Below are 19,255 nucleotides of genomic sequence, written 5' to 3'. Positions count from 1 at the left end.
ATGACTTCAGTCACCCTCTATAGAATGACCCTGAACATATAGCTTGATATACCTACGTAGTTATTACCAAGTGCAACATGGGTGGTTGCTGACTGTCACTGATGTTTCTCTTTGTAACAGACGCCTCGCTGATTGTATGATTATAGTGGAATCTGAAGAGACTATGCTGTGTACACTGTGATGAAAGTCAAGTGTGCATCAGAACAAAAAGATTGAGGGAAAAAATGTAGTCATACTCCCACATTCTGTTCACACAAATAAATACATTGAGTTAAAGATAACTTTGTCAAAGATGCTGCTTGACGTGCATGTACACATTATAAATGTGTGTGTTTTTTATTTTTTATCTGCAACCCTAATGGAAGCTGGTGCTGTCTGTCTGTGTTTGTCTCTGTCGGGGCACTTATCCATGAACTGTATACCAACAACAACATGGACCTAAACATGGATGCCTAATCATAAAATAATTGTATTACTATAATGCATGCGCTTTAGATTGGTTTTGTTTAAGACAAAATAATAGCACATCAGAGGGTACAAGTTGCAACAGTATGGCAGATTATTATTAAAATAAACAAATCTCACTAATTGAAAAGAAAGGAGTAAAAAAATCTGTGAATTGATAAATAAGAGAGAGAAAAAATAAATCAGTGTTTTTTTAATTTACAATCTATTTAAATTACACAACTGCTTAATTATTTATGAATTACCTTGTACTCAATGTACTTAATGTACAGTACCAGCTTGGAAGGAGAAGATCTGTATCCACAGTATGCATTTCAGTTACATTTTCCTTGTAAATAACAGAGATTATTTAGTTGTATAAAATATAAATAAAAACAAATTCTCAACATATACTTTTAGAGTGTTTCCAAACAATTCTTCAGTGCAGCTCAACATTATCATATTTATTTGTTTTAAGCTGTATTTTACCAGTAATGTGTGTTGAAATGCTGAAATACCCATACCCAGTATGTGAGGTCCTGTGACTGGACTGAATAATGTTTCATGGGAACAAACACTGCTTTTGTGTGCCTGTGTTTGCGTGTGTGCTGTGCATGTATGTCCGTGTTGTGTGAAGTGGCCTGTTGCCAAATGAAGCACTCTGATGTCCTTGTTCATCCAGGTGGTTTAAAGACAGACCAGAGATAACCACACTGATCACAATGCACCACTTTTCAGCTTTATTGATCTGTCTGTCAGGATGTGTGTGTGTGTGTGTGTGCATGTTTGTGTGACAAGGACAATTGTGTTATCATGCCCCACCATCTCTCTTTATTTGCCATTGTCTCTTCTTTGTGTTTTATAATTAACCCAAGTTATCTCTAAATGTGCTTTCTGAAAATTCTGTATCTGTTCCCTAATAACACCATCACGATAATGCAGCTGAAGAGGATAGGAGACTGTATTTGGGATGTAGCTTTTGTTTTGTGTTGTAACACCTGCTCTTATAGTCTGAGTAATGCTCTGGCAGCATTAGTTGGCTATAACCATGTCTGGATTACAGCTGTTATAATCTGATTGACTCAGAGCATTATAGGCTATCTATTATTATGCTTGTGCTCTCTGGCTTGGAGTCAAACAGATAATCTAATTGAAAGCACAAATTTCTGTACCGCTCCTATTTCACTGGGTTAGCTTACTGGCCTGCATGTGTTTGTTTGACTTAGGACATTTATGGTGCTTTTGACCGACTTTACACTGGGTTATGGTACCCCAGGCCTTCTTTAAGTATCAATAACCTGCACATTTGCACTTATCAGGGCTTTTAGGACTCTTACAGGAGATATAACGGATAAATAAATCACCCATGAAAAGAGAGTTGAAGTCAGTCATGATGCTTCAGAATTTCCCCAGCTGGAACTTTCCCTGGAGTCTCACTAAATATTGAAGACACTTAAATTTTCTTATGTGTCATATGCCTTTTACACATATCACATATCGACTACTAAACACATGCACTGTGCGTATAAACTCTTAAGTAGAGGACATCTCACTGTGTTGGAAGTTGTTGGAACTACAGAACTACTCAGAACCTCAACTGCACCTCTCCATGGTTTGGAAAATATTTCTATTAAAATTGAAAAAAAAAAAACCCTACTGAGGTGCAGTTGCCAGGTCTATCATCTGTGCTGGATTTTAACTGTCAAAGTCCAAACACCCCCAAAACTAAATGACAATGCAGAGAGCTGCAGTAAAGGTCTGGCAGAGCATCACCAGGATAAAAACCCGGCATCTGGTGAGGTCTGTGAGTTCTAGACTTCAGGCAGATATTGACTGCAAAGAAGTTGTAACCAAGGATTACATTTAACACAGCTGATACAATATTTTACTCTTACATTAAAGCTGAAGGTCAAAACCTAAAAGAACAACCTGACAACTTGCACTTTTAGGAATTCCATCAAATGCTCTGAAAAAAGGAAACCTTATTTCCCCAGATAGATTTCTCTTAGAGAAAGCTGATTTCTCTTCCATGTATATATACATAATCAGGTTTCTCCAACAGCCTAACAAAAGGCTGCAGACAGGAACAAGCAGCTGCATAATAGGCTGAACGAAAAGAGAAACCATTAACTGAGTGATGCTGCCTCATTTTTAACGTCTCTCAAAAGTCTGGCAGAAAATATAACTAACACAAAGTGCCCGTTCTAGTCTAATAACTTGCTTTTAATCACATTTTTTAAATAGTATTTCAGATAGTTCATGCTGTGGATCAGCTGTTTCTCTCTCCTGTGTTTTTCTCTCTCTCATCCTGCACTGTCACTCTGCTGCAACATGAACACAGACAAAAAAGTCAGAAAGCCGCATTTTCTGTCACTATACAGTTAAAATCTATGTGACAGGCATCCAAATTAAGGCTGATGTGGAGGAGAAATCATATTACTCTACTGTTGCATGTGGATTTCTACTAAGTGTATGTTAAGGCAGACATTGATATGTTCACTGTCAACAATCACTACATACTGTGTCAGTGAATGTTGTCACCTTAGTGTGGTAGTTGACCTGTAACCTACCCTTCTTCATTTGACTGTGTGATGGCTTTTGTTAATTTTCATCCTTACTTTCTACAGTATGAGGAATGTTTTTCACACGTATCAGTTTCCCTAGACTTTTTGTTATTCAGATCTTTGATGTGGGCCTGTCACACTGGGAAAAATCTATGTTAAAATCATTAGCATAGCAGTAGCATTTGGCTTTTGGCATTGGCAACATCTCCTGCTGGCATCCAGTGACGCAAGCGAATCACTAGTTATTTTTAGGAGTCTGGAAAGTAAAAATAACATCTGATCATGATGAGAGTGTTCGTGGGTCTACTACTAATCTTAGATCACTGAGAATTTTAAGTGTTGCGCAGAGATTATATCTAATAGTAGAATGGGAGTGTGTTGTGTTTGACTGTAATGGAGCTTTTTTTTTTTTAAACTGTTGGGGAAACTGAGGAGCATGAATGAAGCAGCTTAATGATTTGCTCAAAGGCTTCAGTCTGGGTGCCCAGTGTTCAAATGTATACTTTTTTTAAAAAGTTTTTAATTTTTCAAATTATGCTGTTAGTGTATGTCAATACTTAGTGTGTGTCTATACAACTGAGGCTGACAGAGACAGAAAGACTTTTTAAAAAATCTGTAGCCTTGCATGACTCATCTGACATGAAGTAAATGATGTTTTGAAAATCTGGTTTCACCTTATTAGATCGTTGTAATGAAATTACTGGACCCTGTTATGAACAGGAGACAGGGTGGTCAAAACATGACTAAACAGGATGAGACCAAAAACAAAGGAGGGAATATGTGTTGTACTTACAGTTGCTTTTTTTTTTTTTTTAAATATGTGTCATTAATTTTTTTATTAGTCAAAATCAGCTTTTCTCATACTGTATGTTATAATAGTTTGAATGATTCAAACTTACATTCTACTCCATTTGTGAACTCCATACTCCTTTATGATCCTTTATGATGGCATATGTTGTTGGTACGTGTTTTGGATGTTAACCGATTAAAACTTATTATACTGTTATACATTGTTTCCATATGTAACATAATTTAAGTATCTACAGTTTCTGCCCCTGCTGATCAAATGACAGACAAGGCACAGGGTTTAGGTGCAAACAGCTGTGACCTGCTTACCAGAGTCTTTGTTCACTAACGTCTGCCTTAGAAAGACAGAAAGACAGCTAAAAAGTAAGGTGTAAAATACTCTCTTTTACCTGGAGGCTGGAAACTAGAAGAGGCTATTGGGCTGTTTTGGATAGAGAACACGGCACATATTTAATTAATAATCTAATACATATTAAAAACAATTCTGCATGGTGGTAATTTCCATACAAGCACAGCCAGAAGAACTTAAAAATTAATGGATGTATGGTTCTTTGCTTGCTAGCCAAAACTAACAACATCTGCCGGTGTCATTCAGCCAGGATAATAAATCATTGCAAACTTAAATGTGAATGCTTAGATGTGTTTGCTGTACTGCTCTGATGACAAGAATTCATTGTTTTTAAAAATGTCCATGAATTCAGGGTGGTACTGTATATTGCTGAGGTTAGCATTGTATACGGCATGAATTTCTTGCAGGATCAGCTTGATAAGAAAACTACAGTAGTGTTTTAACTTCAGGGAATTTAAACCTTGCTTATATATTTTTACTTGAAGACACATGACATTTTTAATCAATATTTGCCTTCTTTTTAAAGTCTAATACAAAGTGGTTCTCTAGTCAGAATTATTAGTTGTAAAGGACAAGTAGCACATTTATGAAATTGCATGTTTTCTCGTTACATGTTTTTGGTTTTACACTTTTTCATTAAAATTCCAGTTGACTTTATGGTCTTACCCAGCCAACTGTAAAATGTAACACTTGCATCTTAAATTGTAGGGCAGCAAATACTTGATAAGGCATCAAAGAGTTTACTTAGTGAAAATCGTGTCCACATATAATTTATCTCTGCCACAGGATGGGTATTTTTATCTGACAGATTATGTAATTCTGGCGCATTATGCATTATACTCCAGCTCATGTTGGACATGATAGCTAGTGCTGTAGGTGTGGTCACTGGCGATAATTCAAGACTGGGATATGCATGTGATATTAAAGTTATTTTGTTCTATGTTTTAGTTTTAGAATTTGTTTAGGTAACCTTGATGGATATATTGTCAGATCATGTATTAATACATGTGGTACAAAGGGCAGGGGTGTCATACTGTAGATGTAGTGAAAAACTTAGGGTCACATATATATTGTTTTCTGCTGTAAATCATTAGAGTGAATATGTTTAATATGCTCAAACAGGCAGCTGTTAAAAATACCATATACAAGAAAGTTTATCGATTCAGTCAGAGGATTGCCAGTCTTGAAGTGATACAGTAAATCAAATAGTTCTCGAAAGTTCAAAATGTGAAGGATCAGGATGTAAGGGATCAAAAGTCTTTGAACGTATGTAAAATATTCACTGTTGTGGCAGCACCAGACCCTCTGTGGTTGGGTCCTGTGATGTGAAATAATAGGTTTGTTACAGCAAGTTTCAAAAACACTTTCTCTTTTCCATGATGTGTACTCAAACCCTTTCTATGGTGTCATGTGAGGACTAAAACGAAAGCCGGACAATAGTACAGTCATTAGCGAGTCCATTAAAACCTTAATTATGCGGCCCTGCAGTGGTGTCTGTGTTCCAGTGAGCTCGCATTTTTGCGGTAAGTTCACTTGCTTCGATTTGACTTCCTCTGCCTCGCTGCCCGTTTTTTCTTTTTTTTTTCAGTTTTTGCTGCTAATTAATAGCGTGTGTCATAGAAAGACGCTGGTAATGGCCCATGTCTGCTTTTTAAGGTTTCGTGCAAGTTTGGTGACTTGTGTTATTCTCGGTGTTTATATTTGTGCAGATTTCACTTTGGGGAAATGAGGAGACGATTACTTGTACTATACACTTGTAAATTCTAATATCAGTCTGGTGTTTAATCATGCTTTATTTGGACAGTCCAGGGTTGATGTTCACCCAGCTGTCTGGGAAAGTAAATAGTCATCCATAAACAAGATACATGACAAGTCCTTGGAATGACAGCGGCAAACCTACAGCCAGGGTTTTCTCTGGGTACCCCAGTTTCCTCCCACACTCCAAAGACATGCATTAATTGGTGACTTAATTGGCCCATAGGTGTGAATGTGAGTGTGGATGGTTGTCTGTCTGTGTATGTCTCACTGTGTTAACCGTGAGATAGACTGGAAACAGTCCAGGATGTACCGCGCCTCTTACCCTGTGACAGCTGCAGGCTCCAGCCCCAGGTGACCCTACACAGGATAAGCAGTTACAGATAATGGATAGAGTGATGGATGTTTTACAGTAAAAAACAGACAACACAAACTGCATACACACATATAATACTAACATTTGTCATGTTATTATGCAAATGACTTACCAGAACTCACAAACTGCTTATTAGGATTAAAGAAAATATAGCTTGAACTTAGAAAGACATTTAATTGAGACACAACACAAACACATACACAATCACTCAATAAAAGTAATACAACAGTAAAACGCCTAAAACATCTCTGAGATTAACTGTTTAAACACAACTAATTGTTTATGATAGAAAAGAAAGCAATTCTGGATCTAAGAAGGGAAAACATTTAAAATAATTGCTTTAACATTGAGCATAGTCAGTGCAACAATTTGGAAAAAAAACACTGTAGCACTGAGCAACATACATAGAATGGGTCAAATTCTTACAGAAGTATTGTGAAAGCTGAAGAGGAGATTGAAGAGAAAAACCCCTGAAAACAAACCATCTGAAGCAGGCTGATATAAACCGACAAATATTATGTTTTGGTAAATACAGAATAAAAATAGTGTTGCTCACTCAAAATCTGGGTCGTCTGATACAAAAGATGTTGTATTTTGTCTTGTTTAATTTATGTAGTAGGTGCGAATATCATTAAACAAAAGCTCATATTGTCAAATATCTTCATGGTAAACCAGAATATCTTTTGGAAACAACAACAAAAAAACTGGCCTTGCCATTTCAATACACTTGGAGGAAATGTACACAGACAAAGATATTAAGTGTAATAAAACACAACGTCACCAGCTATAATGCTTTTATTAAAACCTTTGTTTAAATTACAGACTTTAATAATAGCCATTAGTAATGTTTTATAACAAGCAATTATTTTTAAAGTATAAACATTTATTTACATCCAAGTAAAGTAATTTTAATAATCTGGCTAAACTGTTGGCATTTTGTAGCAGAGGACTTGTAGCATATTCCTAGATAACAATTATTGTACCTATCTACCTAAAAAGTATACTTTTCAGACTAAAAATTCTTTCTACACTGCGACTCCACCTGTTTTGGCATTTGGCCATTCATAGTTGTATGTCATTTATCCGACACCAGAAGTTAAACAAACAACCACTGGTGTTGTCTCATTCTTATCGACTGTGAAGCAAACTCAATCTGGATAATGCATACTGTGCTTGATTTAACATTCTTGGGATACACTATGAATTAATGGTCCTTTATGTCACATGGAGCTGGTGAAATTAAGCACTGAAACCTAGTTAAACAAGATGATAAAAATCCATATGGCAGATGAATGTTCATCCTTTTAAAATGCTGACTTGGCTGCTGGTAAATCAAACACCCATCCTCTGCTGTTGCAAAATAGTCAATCTCTTGTCATTGCCTCACAGTTTTCAGGCAGGAATTTGCTGAATTGGATTTCTTGACATCTGTATGTCCACATTGATGGGACTATGGACACATAAAAAAGAGGACATGTGTGTCTACCATGGATCTGTTTAAGAGAACTGGATGCCAGATTAAAAGAGTTTGAATTTTACCTTCTGCAGTATGAGCTAATGTTAATAATATAAATGATTTACTTTTTATAATTTGCTCATAGCATAATTGAATTTTTTTTTTCTACTTTTCAGATTTGATTGACAGACTTTGACATGAGTGGGCAGCATTCAGCCAACCACTGATCTTTTTTAAGGTTTCTTCTTTCCCCCACCAGTCCTGTCACATCTGTCATTTGCATCCTCCCACGGGAGAGAATTTGTTTAGAACAGATATCAGAACTTTTGGAAGGAGTTGCCAATATTGTTCAGGGAGTGTGCTCACTTGCACTGTAGCAGTATTTGTGATTTTAATTGTCGACAGCAGCAGAAACATTCAGCCTGAGCCTGCTGTAGCTGTTCCCACCCAAAATGGAATGACCACCAACGCTCATTGTGGGTGTCACATTAACATTTGCATATAATTTTTTCATTTAGCTCATGTTGTACAGCAACACAAAACAAGTGAGAGCTGCGTAGGGCAGTTTTAACAGGACACAATGGCTTGTTCTGTTTTGTTGTGAAATTTCACCTCTATTATTTGTTATCAGAGGCCCAAAAACTGACTTTTCTCTAGGTGTAGAGCTTTCTTTCCTATATATTTGCTGATGAAAACACCATGACATTAACATGATCACATCAGGCTCTAAAACCTGAGTTGTCAGTGTTTACGATTGAGCAGCAGCTCAATTTTGTCAACTATGTAAACTCATAAGACACTCAAATCAAGAATGGACATTAAAATGAAGTGTTTTGAAAATAGTGCTGTTCAGCAGCCAAATCATGTTTCTGCCAGTGCTGAATCTTGAAACCTCAGTCAATTTGCATTTCATTGATGTATAAATGTGACAAATATTTAACATTTCAAAACATTTCAGATAAAGTAAAACGACAAAATGTCAAAAGTTTTATGGATTTCTTTTCTTAATTTCAAGACTTTTATTTTGTCTAGTCTAGACAAAACAGACCACCTACTACTACTCTCCTTTCGGCTTATCTCGTGTGTTCGGGGTCGCCACAGCGGATCATTGTCCGCATGTTGATTTGGCACAGTTTTTACGCCGGATGCCCTTCCTGACGCAACCCTCCCCAATTTCTACCGGGCTTGGACCGGCACTGCATCGCTGGGGAGGGGGAATGGACTGTTAGGGGTTCAGGGTCTTGCCCAGGGACACTTCGACATATAGCCAGGGCTGGGGATCGAACCACTCACCCTGTGGTCCATAAGCAACTGCCTTTACCACAAAACAGACCACCTACAATATCCCTAAAACTTGAAAATATTTTTCGTTTTTGTTTTTAGTTTTGTTTTTTGTTTCTTTCATTTTGTTTTACCAAAACTTTAAAGATGCTATACCTTCATTTAAAAAGTGACACAAAGCAACTTAAATTTTGTTTCAGGACTAGTTTTTTTTTTATATCGTTTTGATATTTCATAGAGTCAATGAATAATTGATGCCAGGACATAACATAACAAGGTCATACCATCCTTTTTTTTAATATCATTTTTATTATATCTTTTATAAATGCAACCGCAAGGGGGCACAAGCCAGTGTCTTCTTGTGCCAGTCCCAAGTCTGGATAAATGCAGAGGGTTTTGGCAGGAAGGGCATCCGACGTAAAACACATGCCAAATCAAACATGCGAATCGTGACAAAGACTTCCATACCGGATCGGTCGGGGCCCGGGTTAACAATGACCGCCACCGGTGCTGTTGACCTACAGGGTACCGGTGGAAATTGGACTACTGTTGGTCGAAGACGAAGAAGAAGAGGAGGAAGGTGTGTTCGTAGGCAGAGAGAGAAGAGGAAAGCTAAGAATGTAGGACTGACAGTAGGGACTTTGAATGTTGGTACTATGACAGGGAAGGCTAGGGAGTTGATCGACATGATGCAGAGAAGGAAGGTGGACATACTGTGTGTCCAGGAGACCAGGTGGAAAGGTAGCAAGGCTAAAAGCTTAGGAGCAGGGTTCAAGTTGTTTTACCATGGGTCAGATAGGAAGAGAAATGGAGTAGGAGTTATATTGAAAGAGGATTTTGTGAGGAATGTTCTAGAGGTGAAAAGAGTGTCAGACAGGTTGATGAGTCTGAAGCTGGAAGTTGAAGGGGTGATGTTCAATGTTGTGAGTGGTTATGCCCCACAGGTAGGATGTGAGTTAGAAGAGAAGGAGAAATTCTGGAGTGAGTTAGATGAAGTGATGCAGATCATCCCCAGAGGTGAGAGAGTTGTCATTGGTGCAGATTTCAATGGGCATGTAGGTGAAGGGAACAGAGGTGATGAGACTGTTATGGGCAGGTTTGGTGTTCAGGACAGGAACGCAGAAGGTCAGATGGTGGTTGACTTTGCAAAGAGGATGGAAATGGCTGTAGTAAACACTTTCTTTCAGAAGAGGCAGGAACATAGGGTGACGTACAAGAGCGGAGGGAGAAGCACTCAGGTAGACTACATCTTGTGTAGACGTTGTAATCTGAAAGAGATCAGTGACTGTAAAGCATTGGTAGGGGAGAGTGTAGCCAGACAACACAGGATGGTGGTGTGTAAAATGATGCTGGTGGTGAGGAAGATAAGGAGGACTAAGGCAGAGCAGAGGACGAAGTGGTGGAAGTTGAAAAAGGAAGAATGTCGTTTAGTTTTCAGGGAGGAGCTGAGACAGACTCTGGGTGGTTTGGAAGTGCTTCCAGATGACTGGACTACTACAGCTAATTTGATCAGGGAGACAGGTAGGAGGGTACTCGGTGTGTCATCTGGAAAGAGGAAAGCGGACAAGGAGACTTGGTGGTGGAACGAGGAAGTTCAGGAGTGTATACAGAGAAAGAGGTTAGCTAAGAAGAAGTGGGACACTGAGAGGACTGAAGAGAGTAGACAGGAGTACAGGGAGATACAGCGTAAGGTGAAGATAGAGGTGGCAAAGGCCAAACAAAGAGCATATGAGGACTTGTATGCTAGGTTGGACACTAAAGAGGGAGAGGTGGATTTGTACAGGTTGGCCAGACAAAGAGATAGAGATGGAAAGGATGTGCAGCAGGTAAGGGTGATTAAAGATAAGGATGGAAATGTATTGACAGGTGCCAGGAGTGTGATGGGAAGATGGAAGGAGAACTTTGAAGAGTTGATGAACGATGAAAATGAAAGGGAACGAAGAGTAGAAGAGGTGACTGGTGTGGAGCAGGAAGTAGCAAAGATTAGTAAGAGTGAAGTGAGGAGGACATTGAAGAGGATGAAGAGCGGAAAGGCAGTTGGTCCTGATGACATACCTGTGGAGGTATGGAAGTGTCTAGGAGAGGTGGCAGTAGAGTTTCTGACTAGTTCGTTTAACAAGATCTTGGAGAGTGAGAGGATGCCAAAGGACTGGAGGAAAAGTGTACTGGTACCAATTTTTAAGAACAAGGGAGATGTGCAGAGCTGTGGCAACTACAGAGGAATAAAGCTGATGAGTCACACAATGAAGTTGTGGGAAAGAGTAGTGGAAGCTCGGCTAAGGGCAGAGGTGAGTATTTGTGAGCAGCAATATGGTTTCATGCCTAGAAAGAGTACAACAGATGCAGTATTTGCTTTGAGGACGCTGATGGAGAAGTACAGAGAGGGTCATAGGGAGTTGCATTGTGTCTTCGTAGATTTAGAAAAAGCGTATGACAGGGTGCCGAGAGAGGAGCTGTGGTATTGTATGAGGACGTCTGGAGTGGCAGAGAAGTATGTTAGAGTGGTGCAGGACATGTATGAGAGCTGTAAGACAGTGGTGAGGTGTGCTGTAGGTGTGACAGAGGAGTTCAAGGTGGAGGTGGGTCTGCATCAAGGATCGGCTTTGAGCCCCTTCTTGTTTGCTCTGGTGATGGACAGACTGACAGATGAGGTTAGACAAGAATCTCCCTGGACTATGATGTTTGCAGATGACATTGTTATTTGTAGTGAGAGCAGGGAGCAGGTGGAGGAAAATCTAGAGAGGTGGAGGTCTGCTCTGGAAAACAGAGGAATGAAGCTTAGCCGCAGCAAGACAGAATACATGTGTGTCAATGAGAGGGACCCAGGTGGAATGGTGAGGTTACAGGGAGCAGAGGTGAAGAAGGTGCAGGACTTTAAGTACTTAGGGTCAACGGTTCAGAGCAACGGTGAGTGTGGAAAAGAGGTGAAGAGGCGAGTGCAGGTAGGTTGGAACGGGTGGAGAAAAGTGTCAGGTGTGTGGTGTGATAAAAGAGTATCAGCGAGAATGAAAGGAAAGGTGTTCAAGACGGTGGTGAGACCAGCAATGTTGTTCAGCTTAGAGACAGTGGCACTGAAGAAAAGACAGGAGGCAGAGCTGGAGGTAGCAGAGCTTAAGATGTTGAGGTTCTCTTTGGGAGTGACGAGGATGGACAGGATCAGGAATGAGGACATCAGAGGGACAGCTCATGTTAGATGTTTTGGAGATAAAGTCAGAGAGGCCAGATTGAGGTGGTTTGGACATGTTCAGAGGAGAAACTGTGAATATATCGGTAGAAGGATGCTGAGGTTGGAGCTGCCAGGCAGGAGGTCTAGAGGAAGACCAAAGAGGAGATTTATGGATGTAGTGAGGGAGTACATGACGTTAGTTGGTGTGAGTGAAGAGGATGCAGAGGATAGGGGTTAGATGGAGGCACATGATTCGCTGTGGCGACCCCTGAAAGGGAGCAGCCGAAAGGAAAAGAAGAAGATTATATCTTTTATAAACTGGGCAGTGTTACTGTGAAATAGGTATTTGCATTCTGACAACCAGAAAAATATCCTTAATTTCACCCAATGAATCCTGTAGAAAAATGTCGTTTTCAAATAAAGGCATTTGAAAGATACAAATAAAATGTATTAGATAAAGAGAACAATTGAAAAAATATCATGTTTTCACAATCAATAGAAAACAGCTATGAGCTAAGCATTGAACTGTTTTTCTTTTGTTGATCGGATCCCAGATTAAACCATACCTCTAATTCCTGCTTCACTCCACTGGTCTTGTCTAATGTAGATATCCTAGGATTGCAGTCTTCTACTGACAAACCTGCAGCAGTAACAAATCATGGTCGAGACTGTGTATATGTGGCACCAGAGCTTAACTGAGTCATCATGTTTTTACAGGCCTTGTTCTGCTTATCAGCTCAAAACCTGTGTGTTCCCTGAAAGCACACTAATCTCGCCGGGTGATTACATTGACCCCAGGCCATTGATTACACACCATCTATGCTCGAATGTCATTGGAACAGACGGTGACCAATTTTTGTGCTCCCAATCCCCTCTGCTCAACCGGCACCATTCACCCCCTCCCTTGCTTTCTGCTGTTTGGAAAATAAGCTCTGACTGTTGCTGCAGATTCTCAAAGCAGAAATTTACTTGTTTTTTTTATGAATCAGAATGGGATGCATTTCATTTTTAAATGTTTTCGCAGCGGGTAGGCAGAGAATTTTTTTTTTGAGTGACAAAGCAATTGTTAGAGGAAGGAGGAAGATGTTGCTACATTACTTTCTGCTGTTTAATTTTCATTTTTCCCCTCATGTTGAGTTCTTGTTGTCACAACCAGTGTCAATAGGTTGAGCACTGTGAGCCCCATTTTACAATGAAGAGTGTCTCTAATTTGACAGCAGATAGATTCAGTCCTTCCATTTTCCCATTCTTATCTCTGTGAAGGTCAGTCAAGGCCAAAGATATGGAGGCAATAACAATAGAGGATGGAAAAAGCTTGCAACCTGAATTCCAACTCTAATCTCCTCTGAGTATTCCCTCCTCACCCCTTGGAGGGAAACAAATAAATCTCTCATCTTCAGATACAGTCAGATGGAGGCATATGTCTTTCTCTCTGTCACTGTCCTGCTTAACCAGGCCCATGGAATTTTCCACTTTAGTGCAAAAAAAACATCCATGACAATATTAGTGAATTTAAAGTTCAGATTATTTACTTACATTAGAGGATGGTTAGGGGCTGCAAAATAATTGTAGCTGATCATTCTTTCATCTTAAAAAAAAAAGAAAAGCATTTTAACATCTTTTTCTGTTCTGTGTGTATTTTTTATTCATTTTAGTTCAAATGGTCTTAGAATTTTACTACCTACATAGCTGAACAGGTAATATGGGTCTAGGAAGCCCAAATAAAAGTCCCTGATTCTCACACATGGTATAGTCAGTCAGTGCTGTGAGTTGCCAATTCTGCAATTTCCACAGATGACATAATGTTGCTCAAGCTGAAACGAGGAGAATGTTGAGACTGTTTGTATCCTGCTGCAATGAAGGGAATTTAATCAGGCCACTTCCTTTGAGGTGTTATTGGTGCTCTTTTGATTTAGTTTTTGTTGTCTCATCATAGTTTACTGACAACCCAACAGTAACGTAGTGACATTAGCCTTCTAGCCATTTAAAAATCAAAAATAGGCATAACCATAAAGGATGGAAAGGCTAAAAAAGCTAAATCGATTAATTGATTTAATAATTAGACAACAATTTAAGTCATTTCTAAAGCATAAATTACTCTATGCATTCTGATTAATATTTGCGCTTCTCTCTGATTAATATTATAGTAAAATAAATTTAATTACATTTCAAGACAACTTGTACTTGAAATTAACAACTGTAGAAAAACAACAGGCCTTTAAAATAACAGGTGTAGGTCACAGGATACCAGCACTGTATTTGCTGTTTTCAGCCTTCTCATTTCTTTAAATCTTCTCCTTTTATTGGTACTTCTGCTTAGTTGATGTTGATTGTCCTCTATCTAGAGTGAGAAGTTACTAATGAAGAGACCTAAGCAACATCACTTCCTCCATATCAAGTTTTTAGCTGTAGGAAATTACATGGCTGTTGTTCCTCTATATATCACATATCCTCATATATCATTTAGGCTTTTTCCTTGGATAAACTGAATTTTTCAGTTGGCTAAATGCCCAGAAGTTACTTTGGGGCTGACCCATGATATTAACCCAGCATGTTGCCTCTCTTGGTAATGACAGCAGGTGAAAGGAACCAATTTTGTTTTGGTTGGCAGAGGTGAAAAGTATTGTTTCTCACCAAGTTCCTCTTGGATGCTCCACGTCTAGTAAATTATCTTTTGACTGGAAAACAAAAAAATAATATCATTCAGTATTCAGACAAAGGAAAGCAATGAGGTTGTGACAAAGCTTTTACAGAAACACTTATTTCTTTCAGAGTATGTGCTAATGTGATTCAGCGTGTGCTGTCCAAATAAGCAGCATGCCAGCAAAATCGCAAGATGTAAAGTCAAAGCAAATGACCAGTAGAACATATTTAAACATTGTAGGATGAATTATAGTCTGACAAAGAGCTTTGTCAAAGAGGTAGGGTTTTTGTTTTCTATTCTTGTATATTAAGCAGGGAAGCTCACTGGCACACAGCTGTTCTTAATAACCATCATTAGTGCTAACCAAATCACATGTGTGGTGATTCTAGAGCTGTAACTTACCCTTCATCTATTCGCTTCCTTATGATTCCTAAAATAGTGTTCAGTAGATTAAGAGAGAATCAGAACATTAAGTGGCTGTCATAAATAAAGACACATTCACCTTGTTTGTGCAAGAATATAAAAGGTTTGTCGCTTGTCATTTTAGCCAAAATGGCGTGACTCTAGAGATGGAAATAAAGGCCAATCAGTCAATCACTTCACTGAACTATCTTAGCAATGATCACATGCCTTCAAATTGTGCAGAGATCATATTGGTCCCCAGAGGATCATGTGGGTTTTCCTGACTTTGCAAATCATATTGGTCCAAACTGTTCAAAATATGATGATTAAATGAAGTAATTTGCATGATTTATGACACTCAAAGAATTTTATTCATCATTTTGCAGCTGCTCATTTGCTTTACTTTATGAACCAGTGTCTGTCATACAGTATGAGTTTGATTTCACTATTCAATATTTTTGTGTCAAAAACCATGCCTGCCCTGTGATAGTGGCCGTGAAGATAGATACCTACAAAACTAACCATATGTTTATAATCTGCCGCTGTACTTTAGTGCTCATTAGTTAATTACAAATGGTAAATGGACACTTTTAATTGGTGGTGATGTAGTTTAATGTAATGTAAATGTTAGCATGCTAAACCAACATGTCAATATTATACTTGCTAAACATCAAAAATGTCAGTAATATCACTCTGGATTGGGATGGGCTGTTCATACTTGTTGTTTAACAACCCATCATGCTCATCTCAACCAGTATTTCTGCATATATATGGGAGTTATGACTGTGAGCTTGTGGAAATCCCCGGATATTTTTTGCAGTTCAACCTGATTATTATTGCCGAGCACAGCGTGTCATAGGTTAGAATTGATGTCTTAATGGCCAGATAGATGCAGGTAAATCACAGTTGCTCTGTTTGAGTGCTTCTTTCAACACAGGTATTTCACTGCAGCACACACAATACTGTGAATTCACGGTCAAGCCCCAACATTGGCTACTAAAAGTAATAAATGGGCCAAATGGTAAATGGTCTTATACAGTGCTTTTCTACCTATTGCTACTCAAAGTGCTTTAAACTGCTTGTTTACCCATTCACACTCACAATCACACACACACTTCTATGCAGCTGGCCGACACTCACCGGGAGCAAGTAAGTTGGGGATCAATGTCTTGCTCAAGGACACTTTTACATGTGACCGGAGGAGCTGGGGATCAAACCAAATTCAATAAAATTCAGTCATTATATATTTACAGTAACTAAGATGTTTTCCTAAACCTTCACAGAAACAATTTGAATATTTTGCTTGGTAAAACTGCAAGTATTATTAGGGAATATAATAAATGGGACCATCTGAATGCTACTCTCCCACTTTTCTCCTTAATAATTCAGCAAGTAGCATAGCCTCTGTGGGCATTCACTGTGAAAAAAAGCTTTTGACCTCCAGCACAGCAGTAGGTGGTAAACTGTAGGGGGTTGCAGTGTGCAGAAACTGATTATAAGATGCATTTTTCTTTAGTGGTATAGATAGATGTTTCCCCTCACCTAAACAAATATTGCACAACAGCTCAAAAACCTACATAACAGACACAAATGTTTTTCCTATAATAACCAGGCACATAACAAACAAACAAAAAGCTAGCTAGCTGTCCTTGCATCTCCTGATCCTGTAACTCAGATCCTCCTGCACACTGCTTAGCTTTTCACTGTCCCTTGAAAGAAACCCCTTCCTCGTTCAGCAGGGCCTTTAACTCAGGGCTCACCCAGGGCTTGTCTTTAGGAAAGCACCATACTTTCCTGGATGGCACAGTGTTCTCAACACAATAGTTAATGTAGTTCATGATACAGTGTGTGTGTAGACTGTCAATGTCCTCCCCATGCAGACTGCAGAGAATGTCGTAGTTGCAGCTGCACACTTGCCTCCTGTGTCCAAATCCTCACTTCTCTGACCTGTGATGACAGTTTTTGCACCACTGTAAGCAGGAAGCAGGTGAAAGAGGTTGTGATCAGAGTGGCCAAGAGGGGGGAGGGGTGTATGTATTCCTGACATTGCCATACAGAGATGTATTGTTCCTTGTTGGTGTGCTGTGCACGTGCTCACACACAGTGAAGCCACAAACTACCGGAGCCGGACTCGTTTGCAAAAAGTTTGAAAAAGTGAAGAGGTTAGTGCTCTAGTAACACAACTTCATAAGGGTTTGAGGAAAGAGAACAAACTTATAGCACAAAAATAAACATTATAAAACGCAAAAAAGAACAAAGAGAAACACATAGCTGCCGGAACTCGCTGCCAGGAAATTTGTTTTATTGAAAAATACAATAGAGTTGGTGGGAATAGCGTCAGTATAGAAGCACAACATACACATAATTCTACAGGCAATTCATATTTCAATTGGCAATTCAATATTCATTTTGGTTATGCAGTTTGAAAATGCATTTTGCAACTGGAATTTCAGTATGCACAGTGGCGATTCAATCCTCAATTCAGTTTGAATTATTTGGATAAAAAATGTAAATAAAAGCTAAATCAATTGCATTTCACATTGCTATGGTTTTTTTGTATTCTTTATTCAAATGGAAATTCATTTTGCAGCATTTCAATATACAATATCATCATGTAATTTGAAAATGCATTTTGCATTTTCTAAAAGGTAGATTTTGATTTAACAAATTGAATGAAAGCTAAATCAACTGCATGTCATATTGCCATGGTTTTCTGGTGTCTTCATTCAAATGTGCAGTCAAACAGCACCCGCTCTCCGTTTGCATTTTCAATTACTTGTCACCACGATCTATTGGTGTCTTTAAGCTCTATATTATCTATATATCTATAAGCTCAAATTGCAATGCAATCTGTCCAAAGGCAAATTTGTTTTTGTAGTTGATGATTATTTAGCCATGCTGCTAGACAGCTAGATGAGCTAAAAATATGGTTTCTAACCTGTTTTGAAACTACAGATTACTATGACCACAGCAGGAGGGAAGCAGAATTATTCCACTGCAGGTGGTGAAAGCATCACCAGAAGAACTGTTGCTCCCAGTCTGATTGAGAAGTCCTCCCTCAAGTCCCGCCAGTTGTGTATAGCTGTTAATACATAATTGAACATAATGATATATCGTGATATGATAACTTTTTATAAAACATCAGATGCTTTTAAGGTGAATACATGGAAATAACACTAACATTACACACAAATAAATCAGCCCTTGTGTGTAGAGTCTGTGGCACCAGCAGATTTTAATAATCTTTGGCAGTTGAAACAGTAATACAAATGAATTTGGTGTCGTTGTTTTAAGCCAACAATGTTAAACAAACTTACCAAAGTCATGTCTTTAGACGCTCCGATGGTTAACGTTACTGCAGCTCCTCTTCTCAATGGTCACATTAGCAACAGGTGAAACTGCTCCACAGCCAGGTCTCTGTCGAGGAGCCGTTCATTAACCAAACCTTGTTACTCCCTCCCAAGTGTGTCCTCGTTGGGTTTAATGCAGCGAACCCATGCTTGATGTTCGTGTCGGGCTTAAAGTCTGTGTTGCAGGGTAGCGATTGCTTACAGATTGCATTGCAATTTGAGTTTACACACCAATAGATCGTGGTGACAAGTAATTGAAAATGCAAATGGAGAGCGGGTGCTGTTTGACTGCACATTTGAATAAAGACACCAGAAAACCATGGCAATATGACATGCAGTTGATTTAGCTTTCATTCAGTTTGTTTAATCAAAATAATTTAAAATTTATTGAAGATTGAATTGCAACTTTTACTACTGAATTGTCAATTGTATAATGCAATCTGTATAATTCAAACTAAATTGAGCATTGATTTGCCACTGTGCATACTGAAATGCCATTTGCAAAGTGCATTTTCAATTGCATGACCAAAACGAACATTGAAATATGAATTGCCAATAGAATTACAAGCACGTAGCACTTCCATAGTGGTGATAGTGTCAGCGATATTACACTTCTCATACCAGGAAATCTGCATTTGTGTAGCCAATTAAATTGTATTCA

The 19,255-nt window shown here is 38.7% G+C and overlaps 1 protein-coding gene and 1 long non-coding RNA gene across 7 annotated transcripts in view; one reads left to right on the top strand and one right to left on the bottom strand.

Moving 5' to 3' along the window:
* pde1cb (phosphodiesterase 1C, calmodulin-dependent b) overlaps positions 1-19,255 on the top strand; it is an 89,845-nt gene that overhangs the window by 44,829 nt on the left and 25,761 nt on the right. The gene's annotated exons all lie outside the window — the stretch shown is intronic.
* LOC137098192 (uncharacterized) overlaps positions 814-19,255 on the bottom strand; it is a 46,251-nt gene continuing 27,809 nt past the window's right edge. The window contains exons 2-6 of one of the 3 annotated variants that reach the window (XR_010910582.1): positions 16,385-16,448; positions 14,833-14,876; positions 13,735-13,786; positions 12,765-12,838; positions 814-7,745 (exon numbers count right to left, since the gene is read on the bottom strand). This is a non-coding gene — a long non-coding RNA (uncharacterized lncRNA). Of the gene's footprint in view, positions 7,746-12,764; positions 12,839-13,734; positions 13,787-14,832; positions 14,877-16,384 lie in introns of all 3 variants that reach the window. The other 2 variants (XR_010910581.1, XR_010910580.1) reach the window with 2 other exon arrangements.

The sequence above is a fragment of the Channa argus genome, chromosome 14, assembly GCF_033026475.1.
Source record: "Channa argus isolate prfri chromosome 14, Channa argus male v1.0, whole genome shotgun sequence".
Classification (NCBI taxonomy): Eukaryota; Metazoa; Chordata; class Actinopteri; order Anabantiformes; family Channidae; genus Channa; species Channa argus.
Note: the sequence above shows the minus strand (reverse complement) of the source record. Positions and strands in the feature narration are given on the sequence as shown.